The following is a 7775-nucleotide window of genomic DNA, read 5'->3' on the forward strand; positions in this document are numbered from 1 at the left end:
GAACAAAACGATGAAATTTAATACTTGAAGTAACCAAGAATCCTTTGAAATAGGTGGAGGGTAATCTTTAAGGAACAAGGGGGCAGCTTACAAATGAAGTCTGGTGGGCATTGCCTTATCTCTCTAAGACAGTAATGGCCTGTCCTGAAGTCTTCATGCCTAGTCACATTCACTTATGATGATGTAGAGCTGACATGTGTGGTAGAGTGGGTGTGGGTAACATCTAGAGAAACTACCAACCTTGAGATAGTTTCTGTGTTGCCTATTTTAACATGCTTCCTAAAACACAGACACCAAAACTGTCTCCTTAAGGAAAGATGTATCTTGGTTTTGTTGCTATGCTAATACATTAAAGTCTCCTGCAAAGACACTGATTCGGCGTCTCAAAGAAAATATGTGAATGCAAGTAACAAATGTGAGCAGAATGGGCTAAAACACACAATTCTGTAGATGCATTTAGGGTTGTGAATTCCCAGCATTTATTACCTCAAATGCTGTCTTGACTTCATATCTTTGCAAACAGTTCATGTAAAGCAGTTGCTTTAACCATGAATAGACCTTTCATATGGTTCTTTTTTACAGTTTAAAATAACCCTAAAGCAACATTTTGTAATGTTTAATTACTTATTGAAATACTGAGTTATAATGGATCACAGAATAGTGTATATTAAACAATGTGATTTTAAAGAGTGAATTAAGACAGCTGGGAAATTATGCTGACACATACATTGGTTCAATGTTCCTTTCTCACTCTAAAGCAACACACCCAAGCACATTTGAAATCGGCAAGCTTTCTGTGCATGGTTCATTAAGTCACAGGAGGCTCAGCAGTGGGTAATCGCTGCTATGATGGCAGACCCCTGGGTAAGTGTTCTTAAATTTACTGACTCACAGAACAGTATTGTTTTTTTCCTACATAAATCTCTAGGCCTTTACCAGTAACTTTGTGCACAGGAAGGAGTGAAAACATCCTTGCATAGGCGAATCCCGAGGGAAACAGAAAGCTCCTGCGAATTGCAAGCCCTCATCCTGACTCCGGTACTGGCCCCTTTCTTTCTTTTGCTCCTTCCCCTGTGATTTGATGGTTGGATTTCTTTCTTTCATCGTGCTCTCCTGCTCTTCTCCCGAACGTCCTTTTTGTCAGTTTCCTTTGCCATTTCTCCTAAGCTCCCCTCTCTGTCCTTTCCTCGTTTGTGTTGTTCTCTTCTACAGCTACTTCCCGTCTCCCCACACGGGTCCTTTCTCCTGTGTCTATTATCCATCTCTAATTCCCACTCTCTTGTACGCCTCCATCTCAGCTTTTCTCTTCTTTCTTCCTATCTCATGACCACTTCCCCACACCTTTTCTTTATGTGACTCCTTGAATCCTTGCTGAATTGAAGCTCACCCTATCATCCTTCACAAACCCTGTCTGAAAAAGCTTAAAAAAAAAAAAAAAAGATCTTTATTGGTTGTTGATGAAATATTCTATTTTATTCACTTTTACGTGGTGCTGAGAATGGAGCCCAGTGCCTCGCCCAGGCTAGGGAAGCACTCACTACCCAGCCGCAGCCCAGCCCCTGAGAAAGCCTTAGCCGGTGTGCGGAGGGAATGGGGCTCTTCACCCGCAGCTCCGGGGCTCTCACTCGTGGATCCCGGGGAAGAACAGGGTGAACTACAAGGTCAATCCTCTTTGTTGGAAGCCTGGTTTGTTGCGTTGGGTAGTGCTTGTTTGGGCGTCGCCCAGCCATAGGATGTGCAAGCCTCTGGGTTTCCCTGTGCTCTCTCCACGCCTTGCAGCGGTCTCTCACTCTTTCCACGACCCTTTCTCTGCTTCCTCTCTCCCCTGGGCCCCGCTGTCCCCACGCTGCCGGCCACCCACCGACCTCACCTCGGGGGACCCTGCGCCTGTGCCGGGTCTCCACCGGCTCCCCTCCCCCCAGAGACGCCCTGCAATCACCCCCTAAACCCAGGCCTGAGGACTCTGCTTAGTAAAAGGACAAAAGGAACCCGGGGTGCAGCAGCGTCCCTGGGACTTATGGGGGAGGCTGACTCCTTCCAAAGTGGGGTGTGTGTGTGTGAGAGTGTGTGAGTGTGAGTGTGCCATGAGTTTAAAGTTTTCAGTCCCACCTGGACTGCGGTGCGCTGCAGCCAGCTCTCCGCTGCGGTGACCAAGGGCCCCCGACCCTCGCAGCGGGGGGCAGGGACAGCTCATCAGGGGTCCGGGCCGGGGGCAGCAGGCCCATTCCTGGGCCGAGGTGGGCTGACCCCGGCGGAGCGTGTGGCCGAGGCGGCAGCGCACAGGACCACCCGAGAGGGAGAGCCACGGCACGCTCCAAAGTCCCCGGGAGCCACCCCTCAGCCCCCCGGCCGCGCCCGCTACCTCCGGGCACCCGACTGCTCTCCGCGCTTCCCGTCGCCTGCGTGCGTCGGGCCGTGCGCTCCCAGGTGACAGCACAGCCGGCTCCGGGCAGCGCGGCAGCCGAGACCACACCGAGTAGCCCTCGCTCGTCTGCTGTGAAGAGGCGCCGCGGACGTGAGCAGCGGAAACCCGAGCGGAGCCGGCGTCGCCCTCCCAGTTCCCGCCCGCCGTGGAGCGGCAAGTCCTGTATGTGGAACGGGGGAAGGCGGGCGGCAGCCGCGTCTCTGTGGCGCAATCGGTTAGCGCGTTCGGCTGTTAACCGAAAGGTTGGTGGTTCGAGCCCACCCAGGGACGTGCTGCGGCGGGCGCCGGCTCCCGGGATCATTTTCTTACTTCCCAGGCGTCCCGGCCGGCCTCGGACCCCGGGGACCACCCAGGCTGCAGCGGGCCTTATCTGAAGTCTGGTTTCCCGGAGTGACCAGCTCCTTCGGCTCCTTTGCTTATAGAGAAGTGCCAAATAGGGTCTCCAACACACATCAAAATGCCAGGGCTACCTTCCACTGCAGTCCGCCTACGACTACAACCGACCCAGCCAGTTCCACTGATTGCCACACTCAAGTCAACCCTCTGAAGGGAATATTTGTGATTAAAATTTGGTTCCACCCGGATAATCCAAACTCCCCACCTCAAGATCCTCGACTTTATCGTGTCTGTCTGCAAAGTCCTATACAAAGTAACATCCACAGGTTCTAGGGGTTCCACCTTGTGAAAAGGCTTACTTCACTATGCTGAAAAATATATCTTTTTGAGGGAAATTTAAGAAAGTCTAAACAAATGAAAGATCAAGCCAGTAATTGGAAAATTCAATGTATCATAGATGTCAGTTCTCCCCAAACTGATGTGTAGATTAAATACAATCGCAAAGCCACAGCAAGATTTTCTGTGTAAACCGACAATGATTCTATGGAAATGCAAACAGCCAAGTCAAGATGAAGGAAAAAGAACAACAGTGGAGGACTTTTGCATTAATTTACAGTAAGGACACATTGAGGTCTGGGGGTAAAAAGAGATAAATAGACCAATGTAGCATTAAGTGATCATTCATGACAGATACATTGACAAGCGTGTTTTTTAAAAATATATATATTTTTAATTGTCAATGGACATTTATTTATTTATATGTGGTGCCGAGGATCAAACCCAGTGCCTCATGCATTCCAGACAAGCGTGCTACCTTAGCTGAGCCACAGCCTCAGCCCCATGACAGATACATTGAGTGTCACAAGGTGCCTGATACAATTAGAGGTGCTGGATTCTCAAAGAAGCCATTTTTGTGGGCTGGGGACATAGTTCAGTTGGTAGAGGGCTTTCCTCACATGCACAAGGCCCTGGGTCCAATCCCCAGCAAAATACACACACACACACACACACACACACACACAGTTTTTGTGCTAAATAGAACATTTAAAGGTTAAGTAAAACTGTATTCATTGTATTCACCAAAGCATTCATTGAAAAGTGATTATCACTGTTGGCAAAACTGGAGAAAGGTCCTTGCCATACAGTATTTATTGTCTCAATCAGTTTGAAGAGCCATTTAAAATTTTCCTATAAAAAATTACAATGTAAATGACACTGGAGTCAACAATTTCAATCCAAATACTTCTATACACATACTCATGGATGTTCATTACAATATTTCTAAAATAGAAAATAATCAGAGACAACCTAAATATTTATGTTAACAAATGGTTAGAACTTTAATGATACATACAATGAAATTCCACACAGTGGTTAAAAGATTGGAGATCATCAAATTGTACTACTGCATGCCCCCCTGCAAAATGTTATAATATTGCTATCTAGATTACTATATCTATATACATGTATATAGATATAGTAATTGAGGGAAATTTAAGAAAGACTAAACAAATGAAAGATCAAGCCAGTAATTGGAAAATTCAATGTATCATAGATGTCAATTCTCCCCAAACTGATCTGTAGATTAAATACAATCGCAAAGTCCTGTATGTGGAACGGGACTTCCACATATACATGTATATAGATAATATAGTATTTATTCCATTTATTCTAAGAAATGTGTTTTAGCAAACTGTTCTAAAATAGTTTCATCAGCAAAGAACATCTTCCCCCTTTTAAATTTTTAATTGAAACAATAATCATGCATATTTATGGTGTTAGAGTCTGTAAACAAGTCAAAATAACACCTGGCCTTTTGCCAGGGGAATGTTAGAGTTCATAAACAAGTCTGGATGGTGCCTGGCAAAATGCCAGAGGGAGTGGTTTGAGAAGTAACAAAAGCGAGCCATTAAGTGTGGAGATTCCTTATTGGTTGACTGATGTATCTAGTTTATGCTAATTAGATAAGCTGTGTGGAATGTATAAATACTGCTCCTGTCCTGCAATAAACGGCTCCCACTCCTGCTGTATCAACGTACACAAGTTATTCGTCACCCCCCCCCCCCCGGTTATTTTGCTGCAGCAGCCGGACTGCGGCAGATGGTGGCCCGTTACGGGGAGCCCCGGGACACTCGGGGGTAAGTGACGAAAAAAAGCTGCCCGTCCATAGATAGGACGGGGGCAATCTGCTCGTCCCTAGGCAGATAGGGCGAGAGGAAAAATGGCCATTTTGAAAAGATTGATACAGTATGTTTCTGTCTTGTTTTGTCTTGAAATGTTGTATTGTCTTTGTGATGAAAATATGGAAGGGGTGAGAAGTAAATTACTAAGGGAAGGAGGCACCCCAGTGGAACCAAGAATAGTTAGGGCATGTGTTGATGGAAGCCCAGGAACTCTAGTCAGAAAGAAAAAGAAAGTTCAGAAGAAGAAGGATTATCAGGAAAAAAGTTGCAGCAAAAGGCTATTACTAAATACTTTTCGTTACCGGAGGGTGCGTGAAGCGGAGAGGCGGCTGCCGAGTGTGCAAGCCGGTCACAGCGCAGCAAGGATTTTCCAAGAGGCGGCGACTGGCCCTTCCCCACCTCCTGGCCGGGGAGCTGGCTCTTCCACTGCCGTGAGCCCAAATCTAGACCTGACCTGGAGGCACAGTCTCGCAGGCTCTTGCTCCCTGTGCCCAGTAGCAGTTTGAGTGCGGGACACTCCCCAGGGCCATCTGGGGCTGCCCAGGCACTACAGCCAGCAGAAGACGCTACTGGTGTCCCTGATGTTTGGTCATTTTCAATGCCAATAACTAAGCTACAATGGTTCTCCCACACCTGGAAGCTGATGAGTAATAAGCACTATTAATGCTATTTCAAATGCAAAAAAACCTTGAGATAATGTACTAAATTGTTCAGAAGGTTGTTTTCTTAGTAGAATGCTACAGGATTTTCTTTAGCCATCCGGAGTTCCTGCCTTCATCCCAGTGCTGGTGAAAACAAATGTAGAAGAATTTCCAGTGTTGCTGAAAACCGGACGAGAAACAGATGAGATTTCGGATCAAGCTAGTTGCCTGAAGAACTTACCTGGACTGTGATTGAAGCTAGCTGCCTGCAGAACTTACCTTGACTGTGATTTACCGGGACTGTGAGTTAATCTATTGAGACACTGCTTTACCTGGACTGAGACAACAAACTGTAATCTACAACAAATTGTAACTCGGTATCTTTACAAATGGTGTCATTGCTGGTATAATTTTTCCAAGGGCTTCTTGCATGGAGCCATCAAATGGCTTGGTATTGTGGCATTTTGTATCCTCCCTTTCTGTTTGTAGCAGGTTATTTATGGTGTTTCTGTAAAAACCACTATGGTCGTTATTTAAATTAAACAAAAGGGGGAAATGTTAGAGTCTGTAAACAAGTCAAAATAACACCTGGCATTTTGCCAGGGGAATGTTAGAGTTGGTAAACAAGTCTGGATGGTGCCTGGCAAAATGCCAGAGGGAGTGGTTTGAGAAGTAACAAAAGCGAGCCATTAAGTGTGGAGATTCCTGATTGGTTGACTGATGTATCTAGTTTATGCTAATTAGATAAGCTGTGTGGAATGTATAAATACTGCTCCTGTCCTGCAATAAAGGGCTCCTACTCCTGCTGTATCAATCTACACAAGTTCTTCGTCACCCCCTGGTTATTTTGCTGCAGCCAGCCGGGCTGCGGCATATGGAATGTGATAAATACATACACAAATACTATTTGCAATGATCAAATCAGAGTAATTGGCATTTTTATCTCCCTAAACATTTATTGTTTATTTGTATTGGGAATCCTCAAACTCCTCTCTTCTAGTTCTTTATAAAATATTTAATAAACTGTTGTAAACTATTGTCACCTACTGTATTGTAGAGCACTAGAATGTATTCCACCTATCTAACTGCATTTTGGTCCTATTATCAGACCTCCCTCTGGCTCCCCTTCTCCCTCCCCCCCCCCCTAGTCTGTATGGACACTATTCTACTCTGCTCCATGAAGCCAATTTTTCTAGTTTCCACATGAGTGAGAACATGAGGTCTCTGTCTTTCTGTGTCTGGCTTATTTCACAAATGTAATGTCCTTCAGTTCTATCCACATTGGGACAGATTTCATTCTTTTCTATGGCCGAATAACAATTGTGTATTTATGTCATTTTCCTTATGCATTCATCTGTTCTTAGACAACTCCTGATTCCATTTCTTGGCTATCATGAGTCGTACTGCAGTAAACATGAGGATGTGTTATAACTTTGACATACTGATTTCTTCTGGATGGATACCTGTAGTGGGATGGCTGGATTTTATGGAAGTTCTATTTTCAGCTCTTTGAGGGACTCCCATGTCATTTTCTATAATGGTTGTATTAATTTACATTCCCACCAACAGAGTGTAAGTTTTCCTTTCTCAACATCCTTGAAAACATTTAACTTTTTTCTTTTTTATTATCACCATTCTAACTGGAGGGAGATCTCTCACTATGGTTTTGATTTACATTGCCCTGATGATTAGTGATGTTGAGCATTTTTTTCATATGTAAATCTGCTTTTGTGAAATGTCTGTTCGGGTCATTTGCTCATCTTTTTGCTGGGTTATTTGCTGTTGTGATTTTGAGTTCTTTATATACTCTGGATACTAAATTCTCAAATAGTTTGCAAATAGTTTCTCACATTTTGCAGGTTGTCTCTTCATTCATTTCCTTTGCTTTGCAGAAGCATCTTAGTTTGACATAATACCACTTTTGCCTGTTTTGAGGATCTAATCCCCCCCCAAAAAACAAACAAAAAAAATATTGCCTAAACACATTGTGAAGTATTTCTCCTGGCCTGAATTATATCCCTGACCAATTTATTTTTGAGATGATTTTCTAACTTAGCATCCTTCTGCCTCAGTCTTCTTAGTAGCTGGGGTTTCAGGCATGTGCCACTGTGATGTCCTCTGCTTTCTAATGGTTTCAGGGTTCACACCTAGGCCTTTGATCCATTCTAATTTATTATTATTTTTTAATGC

The 7775-nt window shown here is 44.6% G+C and overlaps 1 non-coding gene across 1 annotated transcript; it reads left to right on the top strand.

Moving 5' to 3' along the window:
* The first annotated feature begins 2621 nt into the window (after positions 1 to 2621).
* Trnan-guu (transfer RNA asparagine (anticodon GUU)) lies at positions 2622 to 2695 on the top strand. The gene has a single exon. It is a non-coding gene; the product is annotated as a tRNA-Asn (tRNA).
* Positions 2696 to 7775: the final 5080 nt, after the last annotated feature.

Source organism: Marmota monax, unplaced genomic scaffold (assembly GCF_021218885.2).
Source record: "Marmota monax isolate L192 unplaced genomic scaffold, Marmota_monax_Labrador192_F-V1.1 WCK01_AAM20220418_F8-fsc00141, whole genome shotgun sequence".
NCBI lineage: Eukaryota > Metazoa > Chordata > Mammalia > Rodentia > Sciuridae > Marmota > Marmota monax.